This window comes from Leucopleurus acutus, assembly GCF_964270905.1.
Source record: "Leucopleurus acutus genome assembly, chromosome: 11".
Classification (NCBI taxonomy): Eukaryota; Metazoa; Chordata; class Mammalia; order Artiodactyla; family Delphinidae; genus Leucopleurus; species Leucopleurus acutus.
Window position 1 is genome coordinate 95,352,011 of NC_139152.1, and position 14,938 is coordinate 95,366,948.

General features: G+C 53.8%; 1 protein-coding gene across 1 annotated transcript in view; it reads left to right on the plus strand.

The window, feature by feature from the left end:
- Window positions 1–13,053: 13,053 nt before the first annotated feature.
- TNRC6B (trinucleotide repeat containing adaptor 6B) overlaps window positions 13,054–14,938 on the plus strand; it is a 250,895-nt gene continuing 249,010 nt past the window's right edge. Inside the window, exon 1 of the mRNA XM_082849698.1 lies at window positions 13,054–13,242. The gene's annotated coding sequence lies outside the window, so the exon portion shown is untranslated. The remainder of the gene's footprint in view (window positions 13,243–14,938) is intronic.

Below are 14,938 nucleotides of genomic sequence, written 5' to 3' on the forward strand. Positions count from 1 at the left end.
GCTGCCGGCCAGCTGTTGGCAGGACCTGTGGATGCCCCCATCCTGTCCTGTGGAGACACAGGTCAAACCCTGCACCGATTTGCACATCGGACGCCTAGTGGCCTCCTGCCCCAGCAGCCTCCATCCTGGCCTCAGGGACCCTGTATCCCAGATGTGAGGGTCTGCAGCATCTCAAGACAATCACACGCCTCCACAAGACTATCGTGGCCGGGCAGGGGTGTCACCCTTTGTTTACATGAAGTGGAAGCTTGACTAGTGTCTGCTCTCCTTTATGCCCAGCCCCCTCCCTGCACTGGGCCAGCCTTGCCCTGAAGGCCCCCAGATGGGGTGAGTCCATGTCTTTCTACCTTAATGTGATGGGGTCTCCGGGGCAGCCCCAGCCCCCTGGCTTCTCCTTCCCTGGGCTTCCTGGTGCTGCCGGTCCCCCAAGAGGTTTGGTGGAACAGAAGGGACGAGGACAGGGCTCTGAGCCCGGGATCCAGTCTGGCTTGAGCTTCTGAACTCAAGGTGGAAGATGCAGCGAGGACGGCTGGGGGCTGGCTGCTGCGGCCTTCCTGGCGTGGCCTTCCTGGCGTGGCCTTCCTGGCCTGTCCCTCAGGCTCCTGCAGTAGACTCTGAATGCAGTAAGGGCAGAATTTGACCCTGCCCTTTTGAGAGCCCTTGTGCTGAGGTCTCCTTTCCCTCCCCCAGCAGCATCCTGGCAGGCTCTGCCCTGGGTGGTCCAGGCCTCCTTGGCTGTCGCCTGCTGCAAGCCCATCTGGCAGTTCTGCTCACGCCTTTACCTGAGGCGACTCCCTCCCGTTTTTTGCCTTGAGTTGCAGCCCAAAGTAGGGAGAGAGAGAGCCTGGCTGATGTTCTGGTGGTGCTGGAGGCTGGGCCCTGTCACCAGGAGCGTTTGCCCTCCTCCCATCCCAGAGATGGCCCTCAGTCCCTTCACCAGCCAGGACTTATGTGCCTTCTCTAGTTATATGTCAGCCAAAGACCAGGCTTGGCCTCCTGCCAAAGTCAGACTGTATTGAGTTGCCTCAACCTCCCTGGCTTCTTAGGGACCTGGTCTAACTGCCATGACGCCAGGCCAGGAAGACCAGCTGAAAATCGCACACCACCCCCTCTTCACGCATGTGACTGAGAGGACCTGCGGAGAGAGTTCTTGAATGGATGGCCGGGAAACTGCCGAACCGTAGGCTCTGTGGCTGGCCTTGCTTCCGGCCGGGGGCTGGAGGCCTGGAGAGCCGGGGTGGCTGGCCTTGCTTCCGGCCGGGGGCTGGAGGCCTGGAGAGCCGGGGTGGCTGGCCTTGCTTCTGGCCGGGGGCTGGAGGCCTGGAGAGCGGGGGGCTGGCCTTGCTTCCGGCCGGGTGCTGGAGGCCTGGAGAGCCGGGGTGGCTGGCCTTGCTTCCGGCCGGGTGCTGGAGGCCTGGAGAGCGGGGGTGGCTGGCCTTGCTTCCGGCCGGGTGCTGGAGGCCTGGAGAGCCGGGGTGGCTGGCCTTGCTTCCGGCCGGGTGCTGGAGGCCTGGAGAGCCGGGGTGGCTGGCCTTGCTTCCGGCCGGGGGCTGGAGGCCTGGAGAGCCGGGGTGGCTGGCCTTGCTTCCGGCCGGGGGCTGGAGGCCTGGAGAGCTGGGGGCTGCAGTGCCTGAGAAAGCACCACACTCAGCCTCTCTCAGCCTCCTGCTTCTGAGCCAAACTCTCGTCCTCACACCTTTCCTTCTGCAAAACCCTGGGGCACCAGCAGCACCTTGGGGCGTGGCCCCGGTGCCTGCTAGCGCCTGACGGGAGAGGGAGCAAGGGGACCAGCGAGCATCCTGAGAGGAGCCTGGCCTCCCCGCTGGGTGGTGGGAGGGGCAGGGGAAGGAAGGGTGAACCTGGTTCTTGGGGGGTGAGGCACCCTGACCCACGTCCATGAGCGTCTGTGAGGATTAAACCCTTGCTGGGAAGTGCTTTCTTATGCACCAAGGCCTGGCGATGTGGCCCTGCTTGTTCTGGAGGGGAAGGGAGAGGGAGGTGGAACACGAGGGGCAGGGGCTACACCTCAGCTCAAAGTGTTTGGGTGGAGAGAGCACTCTTGGTGAGCAGAGTGGACACCTCTGGGGCAAGTGGGGAGGCCAGAGGAGGGGACCAGCTCCTAAGCGATTGTGCCTCGCCTGCGAGAGAAGCAGGCCCACGTAATCCCTTTCCCATCTCCTGACCCAAAGCAAGCCCGGTTCCTCCCCTGCCTTCACATGCAGGAGGCTCTGGACTGGAAGTTCCAAGTCGCTGCAGCCTTGAGCCTGGCTGGCCGTCCTGCCCCGGCTTCTCCCTGCACCAGCGTGGGGTCATTCTCACTCTCTTCAGAGAAACCAAGCAGGATGGGAGACCATGTGTTGAAAAGGAAGCAACGCAGTGTCACGGGAAGAGTGCTGGCCTGTGAGGTGGGGCACCTCTCCCCTTCCTTACAGAGGTTTCAGCGAGGTGGTCTCTGACCCCCTCCAGCTCTAAGATGCTCGGGAAGAGACGAGAGTCCAAAGGTGGCTGAGGATCCTGAAGACCTCAAATGCAGCCTGTCTGCCTGAACTCCAGCCCCTCCGTCCTGCCTCTTGGCTTCTCACTTTTTAGTGCGTCTGCCCTCTGTTCCAGCACTTTGCACATGCTTTGTGAAACAGTCTCTCTGTCATCAAATCTCAAGGGGACATCTGGCCTTCCCAGTTGGATGGCAAGTTCAAGGATGGATCATGCCCTTGGTCCCTCTGCAGCAGCTTCCACAAGGCTGGTAACATCAGAAGGGCTCCAGGAGGAACAGGGGTGAAACAGTACTCTGGGTGCGGGGCCTGGCTTCGCTGGCCCCATCTCACCCCCCCACCAAGCTGCCCACTTTCTGAGTACGGCCTCTGTAGGTTGAGAGCCAACAAATGGCACAGCTCCTTGAGAGGCCGACCTCAGATGAGCAGAGGCACTTGAGGGCTGAGACCCCAGGGCTGCTGCCACCCTAGACCTCGCCCCGTAGGAGCAGGAAGCCCAGGACCCCTGCACGGAGCTGGGAGGCTTTCCCATGACATTGGCAAAACTTCCCAGGCTCATTGTCAGCTGTCCTTGGGGTATGGTTAGCCCTAGCCCTGATCCTTCAGGGGTGCTTCTGAGACCGCCTCTGCCAACAGCAGTATCCCGTGCCTGTTTGGTCCCTAATAGAAAAGCTGGACCACAAAGGCAGCCTTGAGATATGGAGGAAACGGGCCCGGGGGGAGGGGAGGGGTTACGGGGGAGACTTTTTTTTTTTTTTTTTGCTATGATGCTTTCCTCTTTTTAATTTATTGAACACCTACTATATGCTAGTCACCGTGCTAGACGCCTCCCTCAGTCACCTGCAGGTTTCAAACTAAGAAAAGCTCAGGAAGAGGCCCTTTACAAAGTTAACAAAAAGTTCTCCTGTGTATTTGGAGATGGAGCCTCACGAAGTTGTGTGATGAGCCGCTTGGGTCTTACCACCCCCGTTTTTCAGATGAGGAGGTGCATTGTTCTCCCCAAGTCCCACAGCACATAAAGTGCAGATCTAGCCTGCCCCCCCAACTCAGGGTTTCCTGCCTTCAACGCCAGTGACACTTCAGATACAAAATTCTCTGTGGGAGGAGAGGCTGTCCTACACGTGGTAGAATGTTTAGCAGCGCCTCCGGCCTCTTCCTACCAACTACCAGTAGCACCCCTTCAGATGAGACCACTAAAAATGTCTCCAGACATCTCCCAAGTGTCCCTGGGGGGTAGAATTGCCCCAGTTGAGAAAGAGCTCTTTGCATTGAGCCCTGAAGGGCCACGGGCTCCTGCCTGAGCTGCTTTCTGTGCTTACATCCTGCAAAACAGTTCTCTTTGACTGATCTCTTTGGCCCAGAGAGGCTGGCTGACGTGCCAAAGATTTTGCTTTCTGTGACCGACACAATAGCATCTTCCGTCCTTGTTCTGGTTACCTTGCTTAGCTCTTGCCCGCCTTGGACTCTGCGGAACAGGTATGTTTATATGCACACATCTGTCTTACTCCACCCAGAGCCCTGCCACATTTCCTCCCAATCTGTTCCCCTTCCTTCAGTCCCAGTCAAAGTCCTACACAGAGAGTACCCTTGGACATTCCCGTGTGTGCCCAGCAGTGTCCCCACCTCAAAAGGCAGCCAGGGCCGACAGTAGAGAGACTTCCACGCTCCTCAACGCAGGCCAGGTGGGGATTGCTACTTGGGGTACCACAACCACGTTCCGTTCTGACAAAGCCCCCTTAGCAGCTATTGAGCCCTGCCATGCACCGCGCATATAGTTTATCACCTGGCTGTGCACCACCGTCATTCCTCCCTGCCTGGAGGACCCAGCGGCTGTCCCTGTGATTGTCTGCACTGCTGTTCCAGTGGCAGGAGGTCTGGTACAGAACAGGCATCCCGGGCTCAGCGAGCTGAGCCAGACCAAGCTTGAGAGGACGCGCACTTAGGAAAGGTTGAGAGGTGGCAGGCGCAGATGTGAGAGTGTTCTCGGGGCGAGTCATCGTTGGATCAGCCAGAAGGCTTTGAAAAGTTAGGCAGGCCTGAACTTCTCACCCCTCCTCTGCGAAGCTTCTGCCTTCCCAGCTCCGAACCGAGGAAGGCCCTGCTTCTGACAGCTTCTGCTGCTTCCTGGCACGACAGATACCCATTCTGTGCCTGGAAACCAGGACACTGTCTTTCCGCCTCACTATCGTATCCACAGTATCTGCTTAATAACGACTCGTTAAATGATGGAACACTTGACAGCCATGTGATACAGGGAATAAGTCAGGCTAATCAATGTGGACGGTGTCAGAGGCTCTGCCATTGATCATGACCCTTTTACTTTTGTTCCTGACTCCTGAAATTGTACATGGAAGCCAAACAGGATTTAATTTCTTAAGGACTTTGAAGTCCTTCTTTATCAAATCCTTTCCTCCAGGAAGGCTTCTCCTTTCAGTGCATGTCCTCAGCAGACAGTCTTCATCTCCCAGCCACCTGGGTCTCCAGGCCTCTCTGGCTGCTCACGGATGACCCTGTCTGCATGCTTCTTTCAAAGGCTAGCCCGAAAGCAGGGGAGGAGGAGAGGAAATCTGTCCAAAGTCACTCAGCAAGTCATGAGAAGGGCTAGAACCTGGTTATCCGGACCCTCTAGGAGGGCACTGTCACTGCATCATGTGGCCTCTCCAAGTGACAGCCAGCTGGAGACAAGTTTTCATCAGAAAAGTGGCTAGAAGTTAGGCACTGTCTGCAGCCACTAGAAAGCAGCTCTAGGAACAGATGTCCATGTCATAGGGACCAGCTAGGACCTGCCACAGAAGGCAGCAAGTGTGTGGGGAGCCTGGAGGACGAAGGGAGGAAAGGGCAAGACGGGTAGTATGCCTGCAGAGGCTACGGTCCTCTGGGCACGAGCAAGGGAAAAGCACATCCCATCCTGTGCTGAGCCAAGAACCGTGCCTGGTGACCCTTATTTCCTGAGTGTAGCTTGGACACCCTGGCTGGTCTCCTCCTGGAAGGCCTTGGAAGTTGGGCGATTGAACAAGGAGAGGCACTTCACTGCAGTACTTGGAAGGCTTTATACATTTGTTCACTCAGCAGATACTGTGCACTAGGCCTGGGGATGAACGGTGAGGCAGGCCATCGCGGATTTAGGGCAGCGGCGGGGGGGGGGGGGGGGGGGCTCAACCTGCTTGCTGTGATCTTAGCTGAGGCTTGCGGCAGTAAGAGGACAGTGTAGAACGGGCAGGCTCGGGCTGGATTCCCCACTCCGCCACATATTAGCTAAATGACCCTGTAAGCTGCTCCACATCCATCCGGGTAAAATGGGGATAATCCTGGTACCACCCTCAAGAGGCCCTGGGGAGTAAAGCACTCAGCACAGCGGCTGACGTAGAGGAGGAGCTCTGTAAAGGCTGCTGCCTCCGTTGTGTTATATGGGGGGTTATCACTTCCCTCTCGGGACATTCTCTCCTGGATTCTCTACCCTGCTCCCTCCTGGTAAAATGGCCACTTTCATGTCCAGTACTTGGCACACCGGCCTAAATGCTCATCCACCTGGAAGAAGTTAGGAGGCCCAGGTTTTGAAAGAAAGATGGAGAAAATTTCCAGAGATGCCACTTGTGAGCCCTCGGCTCAGCAGGGCCTGAGTTACGCCGGTGCCCGCTGACCCCCGCGGCCCCCCCTCAGCTCTGTAGGTCTGTTATCAGGGGGCCTGGAAGAGGGCCACCGCCTTATCCGGTTGTGCAAAAGTCCCAAACTTTTCTTGACTGATACTTTTGGGTAAAAATAAACAATTTTTGTTTGTTTGGAGACTCCTTCATATATAAAATACGAATTAAACCCAAACCAAACAAATAGCACATCAGAAAAGCCTGCCGACCCGCGCCAAGCCACCGGGCTACCGAGCCAGTCCTGAATCCCCGTGCGGCTCCAGACCCTCCTCAGCTTTCTTCCAGCCCTTTCCGCGCACTCGCCGGCGGCGACGACAGCCGGTGTCTCCCCGGATGGACCGGGAGGAGCCCCAGGACCGGCGCGGGTCGGGGCGCAGAACCCGAGGCTGCGGGTCCCCGCGGAGCGCGGAGCTGAGAGCACGCGGGGCGATGCTGACACCTGGCGGCCGCTCGCAGCGCCTTGCTTTCCTCCTCAGGGTGGAGAAAGAAGGCAGGGGCCAGCGCTCGGCAAACTTTCTGTAAATGGCCACATAGTAAATGTTCTAGGCTTTGGGGACATGCGGGGTCTGTCACGACCGCTGCTGCTGCTGCAGCGCTAAAGCCCACCAGTACGATGCGAGTGAGTGGACGTGGCTGTTCCAGTGAAATTTTGGGGACGCTGAAATTTGAATTTCGTCTCATTTTCGTGTGTCACAAAATATTATTCATCTTTTAATTTTACCACCCATTCAAAAAATGTAAAAATCATTCTTGGTCAAGAGCTGTGCAAAAACAGGCAGTGGCTGGATTTGGCCCGCAAGGCCGCTGGACCCCTGGCCCCCGGCCACTTTCCTCCAGGCTCCCAGCACTAACCCCCAACTGTCACACCTGGGACCCTTCCCTACTTTGCCACTGTCCTGCCAAGAGGACTCCCCCAGTACCCCACCCTCAACCAGACTGCTGCCGCTGAGCCCTCTTCCTAACAAATTCTGGAGTTGTTAGTTTTCACCCATGCCTATGAACAATCCCCATGGCCAGGCCAGGGCTGGGTCTGACTCTACACAGGGTACTGAGAGAATTTAGGGGGAAGGAGATGTGGGTCTGGCTTCTCTGTTCCAGAAGCCCCTGAGAGGAAAAGGGGCTTGAACTGAGCTTTGAAGGGAGTGTAGACCTCGGAACAGGGGACAGAGAAAGGGGCATCCGAGGGCTGGCAAACTCGCTGAGGAAGCAATGGGCATGGGCCCGCTGAGAGGCTACCAGGAAGTCCTCCTGAGGGGACCCCCGGGAGGGAACCATCCTTCACGGTATGAATCTCACAACTACTCCAACCAACAGGTGTAAATTTTCTCAGCCCTACCAATTAAAAAATGCGACCTCGGACAGTTACTTAACCTCCCTCTGCCTTAGTGTCCTCATCTGTATCTACCTCATAAGATTGTTATGAGGATTGAGTAAGTCAATACCTATATAATTACAGCAGTGCCTGGCACTAGGGCCAGCTTCATGGGCATGCAACTTGCGGGCTCCCATGGGCCCTGCACCCAGGAGGCGAAGGATCCCACATTTGGTTTAATGCTCTGCTGTTGCTGTCTTGAAATTCTTAACAATTTTGGAACAAGGAGCCCCATGCTTTCATTTTGCACTGCCAGTCCTGCCTGGCATAGCATGTGTTTACAAACTTGAGGTTTTATTGTTATCTTAGAGTCTAGAATAACAAGTCGGCTTCAGTACACTTACTTTAGAAATGAGGAAACTGAAGCTCAGACAGTTTACGTGACTTGCACACGATCGATCACACAGCAAGTGGCCTGCAGAATGACGGCTGGGGACGGAGAAATGAAAATCACGATCTCAGAGGTGAAGGCAGGACAACAACCCAGCTCTCCACCCCCACTCCCCACCCCCCACCCCCCACCACGACAGCCCCGGAAGGCAACATAAGGAGAGGAGAGAGAGAGACTCCATAGAAGGAGCTTAGAGAGAGAGGGGATATGAAAAAGAGCATGAACAGTTGTAGAGGTAGGAGGGGAGCTGGCTATTTTGAGGAACCAAGAGAAGATTTTCAGAGTAAAACATAGTGGTGAAGCCATGGAAACGAGGACTAAGAAAGTCTCTTGGATGTTGGCCACAAAGAGGTCATAGATGAGCTTAGAGAAACGAGTTTCAGTAGAGAGTTAGGGCTGGAAGCCAGGATACAGAACAGCAGTGGTGGATATGGCCACAGGGCATTATTTAAGACACTGAGAAAAGGAAAAAGAGGGGAAAAGGACAGGCAGGCAGGAAGGAAGGCTATTTTGAAGGGGGTGGGAGAGGAGCCAGATCCCAACTGGATGCTGAGGAAGGACCATCAGAGGCAGTAATTTAGCCAGGAAGAGGTGCGCCTCTTTCCCTGAGTCTGTAGGGAAAAGAGCATGGGGTTGAGCTCATAAAGGCCATGAGGGCGACTGTTCATTTGGGGGCTGGTTGTCTCTCCAGCGGCACTGTGGCAGTGCCGACGTAGACGCCTCTGGGAAACATAGCAGCATGGAAAAGAGCTGACTCATTGGAGGCAGAGGGCCTGGGTTCAGCTTTGAAGTTATTAACTGTGGCGACCTGGGGCAAGTTAGTCGGCCCTTCAGAGCCTCAGTTTCCCTACCTGGAAAATGGGGATAACCATGGTTGTTGTGAAGGTTAACTGCCATGATCCATGTAAAGCCCTCAGTACAGTGTCTGACACACATCGGTGTTCACGAAAGGGTAGCTCTTATTAACAGCACATCCGGTTCTCCTGTGAACCTCCCGGGGGTCGAGCGTAGGCCAGCACACAGGAGGGGTCCAGTGTTTGCTGCTTCCCTAGGAGCTTTTCAGGAAGTGTGGTTGTAAGAAATGAGAGGTGGTTTAGAGGCAGCACAGCTTCTGTCAGAAGGGCTTTGTTGCACAATAAATGCTACCAAACGTAATAAATTCTTATGAGCGTGTCCTCTGTAATCAGCATGCTCTAGAAAGTTCCCCTCCCCCAGTGCTATTGGCCTTGGCTGTGGCCACACCCACTTCCCAAGTGAGCCAGATCAGCTGTCAGCTGTCCTCTTGTCTTCTGGATTTAGTTCTTTGACAGGGAATCTTCCCATGATTATAAGTTTGAGAACCAGAGGCTGCATTATAAACACTTCCAAATGTCTCACAGAAATGAGAGGCCAGCGCAAAGGGTAAAGGGAGTTCTCCTGTGCCACAGAAATCAGAGCTGGAGCCGATCCAGCTGGCTATGTCACCCCAAGCTTGTGGGTCATTGCAGAATTGTTTGCAGAAATTCCCCTTGTATTGGATTTTGTCCAGGCCAATGCAATGTGTTCAGGGATCACAGAACAATCTCTCAAGGGAAGAAAGGAAGGCCTGTTGCTTGTAATGGCTTAGAGCACTTTTGGTAGCCATCCAAGGCAGCTATCACTCATTAAATCTGCCTTCCCCTCCAGCAAAAAGCCAACTGTATAGAACACCACATATAGAGCTCTAAGAATAGTATAGCGCTCCAAGAACATACTGCACTTGGCCTGCATACGAGTGTGCAGGGCTTGGCGAGTCTTTTTACTCTCAAAGCTGGGTGTGTTGTAACAAACAAACACAAAATATTTACCGCAAGTAGAATGCAGAGAAGAAACGAGAAAGAGAGCAAAGGAGAGCACCCTAGCATGTCATTCTTTGACCTGGGCTGCCTTTTCAGGGCAGGAATGGACTCCACAGCCACCAAAGCAGCCTGTAAGCCCTCGGGCAGTGAGTACTGCAGCCCCCTCTCCTCCCCGCCATGCACTGACTCCACACTAGGCTGAGCAAGCCCCAAAGTCCTGTAACAGGTGATAATCTGTCATTTGCTGCGACAGGAAGTTGAAACCACCATCCTCCACGATAAACATTTAGTTGATTTATTGGCTTTCTTCCCGCAAGTATAGAAAGTGAGAACAGGTTCCATCCAAAGCTGCAGTTCTGAGCAATGAGAGCTATCAAAGTACAGACAAGACCCTAAACCACACCCCACTGTTGGTTGGAAGAAATCCACGTGCGGGTCTATTCATAAAAGAGTCTGGGGGCTTCCCTGGTGGCACAGTGGCTGAGAGTCCGCCTGCCGATGCAGGGGACACGGGTTCGTGCCCCAGTCCAGAAAGATCCCACATGCCCCAGAGCGGCTGGGCCCGTGAGCCATGGCCGCTGAGCCTGCGCATCCGGAGCCTGTGCTCCGCAACGGGAGAGGCCACAGCAGTGAGAGGCCCGCGTAACGCAAGAGTCTGGGAAGATACTCTCCTTAATGGCGGTTGGCTCTAGTAGTGGGATTTGAGGGAGATTTTATTTTCTACTTTAAAACTTTCTGTATTGTCTGAAATCTTTACTCAATGTTACTTTTATGATCAGAAAAACAGCAATCTTATAGGAAGCACCGGCTTCCTCCTGGATATTCCTATCCTGCTCCCTGCCCCCAGAGAGCAAGCATTGCAGGTCACCGCACATCCCCAGTCTCTTGCCTAGGTAATCACAATTCATCCTTTAGTTCTTGTAGATGTCACACCTTCAGGGTAGCCATCTTTGTCTCTCCAAGATTGAGTCCCATGTCCCTCCAAGCCATCTGCACTGTGTTTACCTGTTGGTCACCCCCACTAAATCGAGGTTCCTAAAGGCAGACGTGTTTTATTCATCTGTGCAGCCTCTGTACCTTAGGAAAGTGCCAACTAGCTCCATAAATATTTACTGAATAATTATTTATTGGGGGCACCTTATATAATCAGAGCAATTCGAGACATACAAAGATGAAAAAGAAATCATTTGTTTTCAAGGAACTTTAAACTGAGTTGGGGAGACAGGTATGTCCAACAATTAAACTATAAAAACTAGTTTAAGCGTTAAAAATAGAGTTACAAACAACCAACTACGAAAATAAGGAAGTTTTGGGACACTGACCATTTCTCATTCTTTTTGTTTTCTGGTTCAGAATCCCCATATTGGAATGCTAGTACGGGGTATGTAGCTATAAGGATTCAGGTTCTTAGGACCTTTCTTAGAATTTGACTCATGAATTTTCTTCTGTCCTTCTGCTGGCAGTTGCCCTAGGAATACCTGCCATTTAATCTTAATTGATGTTTGTGAAACACTTATCTTCCTCTGCTGAAAGGCTATAAGTGTTGAGCACTATTACTGTGTTACAGTGGTTGTTTTATTATTAAAGCAGTGCCAATGCGGTTACACAACAGCTTGGATCAGGAGAGGAAACAAGGGCAGTGATCCCACTGAAGCTACAGGGGGTGGGGATTTGGGATGGTAAAATGTTAATTACCCGAGACGGAATGCAGGCTGTCGTCCAGCACTGTGCTCCTGGAGATCATTTCAGTCCCAGAGCCTGGGGCCGGCTCTCTGGCAGTGGGTCCTAAGCATTCTGCCCTCCCCCGGCTGGAATGTTGGATTCACTTTGCTGAAAGCGGCCACAAAGAATCCAATGGCCACAAGCCAGGAGCACTTGTCTTGCACAGCATCAGGGGCTACTCTGGAAGCTATCCAGGAGCTGAAGGGCTGTTCCATTTGCATACAGTAAATTATTTATTTCTAAACCGATTTATTCTTTTTCTCTCTTTAGACTCTCTTCTTGTTTCTGCCTCTTGAGGACTCTCTCAAAAGAGAGTGAGCTGGAGATGGATGGGTGTGGGTCAGGAAAGTAGGCTTGAAACAGAAGGCTGGTAGAAGTGTCCATTTATTTATAAAGCCTAGAAAATGAACATAAAGGTAGATAGGCTTCTGGTCAGGAATCACCAAGACTGTTTAATTCAGGGTGGGGGGGAATGGGTGCTGGAGAAGAGGATGCAGTGGATGCAATGACAGCCTATTCCATAGCTTTAGTCCCCAGCAATGTCACCTCCAGAAACTGAGGAACTTATGTTCTGATTGAAAGCTTTTGAAGATGTTGGGTTAGCTGATTGGGTACGATTCTAGGCTAAGGGAAAGGCACTAAAGTACAGTGAAAAGAGCGAAGGCTCTGGAGTCAGACAGACCTGGGACCAAATGGTTGTCTACCAACTACATCCTATCTAGGTGACCTTGGGCAAATTTCCTAACCTCTCTGGAGCCTCAGTTTCCGAACTGTAAAATTTAGAGAACGTAAAACTCACAGGTTCAACCGATAGTCCTTGTAAAGAACTCTGCATGGTTGGCACAAAGCGGACATGCAATAATTGGTAATCGTTACTATCGTCAACCACAGGCCAAATGACGGGAGTCATTCAAACTCCCTAGCAAACAATTAACCACAGCACAGCGAATCCAGATCTGACCGACGCGCCTATTTGCCCAATAAGGTACCAGGAAAGAACTCAGTGGAGACAAACCAATGGCATTAGCCCTTGTTGTTGGACGGACTTGCTTGCTGTTCCACCAATAGTTTGAAGATTTGACTAGGGAGTGACACGCTGACAGTCCAATGATTCACAACGAGCCCACACTCAGCACTTCGGCGGGGATAAATCAAGGAGCCGGGACGTTTAGATTCCGTTATTAGGCAGTACTGGACGGAGAGAGGAGCTTAGGGGAAACAGCGCGAGGGCGAGGCACTAATGAGCTAATAAAAGGAAAAAGACGATGGTTGCGCCAAGTGAGCTCGGCCGCCATCATGCTCTAGTTTCCCCTTCGCCTCTCCGAGTCCGCGACCGAGGAAAAGGTCTCTGGGATGCTGAGGGGGTGTGTCCCCGAATGATTGGCGCAGACAGCTCAGCCAATCGTAGCTCGTCAAACGGAACGCATTTGACCAATGAGGGGCGACGGCAGCTGGGAGAAATTGGAGGGGCGGAACGGCAGCTTGACGGGCACAAAAGCCAGCCAGTGAGGGCCGGCAGCATCCTCCCTGCGGCCAATGGAGTGGGGCTCTGGGCGGGCCCCCGAGTGTTTGTGTTGTGGTTTTGGGGGAGGGAGGCGGAGGGGAAAGTTTGTTTATTTTGTTTTTAGTTTCTGGGGTCCCCGTGTTTCTCGGAGGTGAAGCGGGAGGGAGTGACCCCCCCCCGAGCCCCTCAGTCCCTCTACTACGTCGCCTCCATAGCCTGCAGAGAAGCGGGGACCGCGCGCATCGCGGCGCATCGCCTCACAGCGGAACGCCGCGCACTTGGAGCCGGCACGGCTCAGTGGTAAGTGAGGACCGACGGCCACCGCCGCCCTTCCCCTCCCCCGCTCACCGCCCAGTCAGAGCTGGCCGGCCGGGTGGGCGAGGACGCCCGCGGGAGCGCGCGGCGCGGGGTCGGCCTGTCAAGCTGAGGCGCACCGTGTGCGTGTCCTCGCGAGTGAGCGCGCGCGGCGGGGAGAGGGCCGGAGGGGCGTGAGCGCGCGGGGTCGGCGGGGTTGGCGGCGTTGGGCGCGCGCCCCGCGGGGCGGGCGTCTGGTGGGTTTGACCCCGGGGCTGGGAGGGACGCAGGCGACATCCGCTCGCGGGGAAGGGGCGCCCCGAATGGCCGGGCCGGGACCGGCAGACGAGCGCGACTGCGGGCGTCACGCGCCGGCAGGTGTGAGCTGGGGGAGGGCTTCCGGGTGGGCTGGTCGAGTCGAGTTCGCTTCCCGTCGCTGGGGGACCTCGGGGCAGAGAGGGGTCCCCGCGGAAAGCCGAGGCCCGCGGAAGCGCGTCGGGGCCCTTGCCTGGCGGTGGCAGAGGGAGGCGACAGGCCTCGGAGCCTCCCGGTCCCCACCTGTGTGCAGGACCTGCGTGACGGAGTGAATGCGTTCCCCTGCTGCCGCCCCCACCCCTCCCCCCAGAGCCCTGCGTGTGTGGCCACCTTCGAGAGGCGATTCAACCTCCTCGGGGAAAGGAGGGCGAGGGAATATCAGCGGACGACCAGCCCGAAGTGTTTCCTGCATTCCCTGGTCCTGCGCCCTTTGGTTTCAAACTAGTGGGTTTCCACAGTGGGCTTAAATCCACTGTAGTGGCTGAAGACACCCAGTAAAGGTAGCCTCTTGTCAGGCTTCTTAAGGACCAGCACATGCTCAGTTCTTTGGGCACCGAGAACTAGTCTGGGTCTTTTCAGGCTCCTTGCTTTCTCATGTATCCTTTGGCTGTTTTATTACTTTTTAGCGTCTGTGCTGGAGGTTGAAGCGAGGGATAAGGTGAATTTCAAGTTGGCCATTTGCTTACAATATAAGCAAAATTATACAACAAAATTGGCCAGAGATGTTTCCCCATGGTCAGTGAATAAAACGTCATTAATTACTGCCCCCCCCCCGCCAGCAGTTAAGCAAACAGAAATGGGATGTATAGAAATCTTACATCTTAGCATCTTGTGCAGGTTTAACAATAGAGGCTATTTCCTTCGTAGTTGTGGGGAATTTCAGTAGGATGATAGTTTCCTATTGATTTGGAGAAGCATCTTGGCTTTGAAACTATGTTTATTCTTTTGGTAGTGTTTTGTAAATGCTTTTTAAAAAGCAGAACTTTTAGAACATTGACAACTCTACACGTGTGCAGTGTCCCACTCGGTATGTAGTAGGAGAGATGTGAATGTAGTAGGTCCATACACTAAGGCAAGTATCCAGATCGCAAATCAGACTGGCTTGTTCCTCTTGGGATGCCGTGATGATAATAATGATGCCTTTATAGTTTCTTAGTTGTTGACTGTTTTTAAGTGCTTGTCCCAAACATCATTATTTGAGCAAAATAGTTCCTGATAGGACTTAAGGAGAAGAAATTGCCAAGCTGCTTTTCTAAGGTGGCACATAAATGTCATGCCCTTGGGGGAAAAAGATTATTTTTTTCTCATTCAAATGGAAGCACTTAAAAATGTTTTAAATCAGAACAATATCATTTCTTCAAATGGTAGTAATAATGTTAAGCTAACT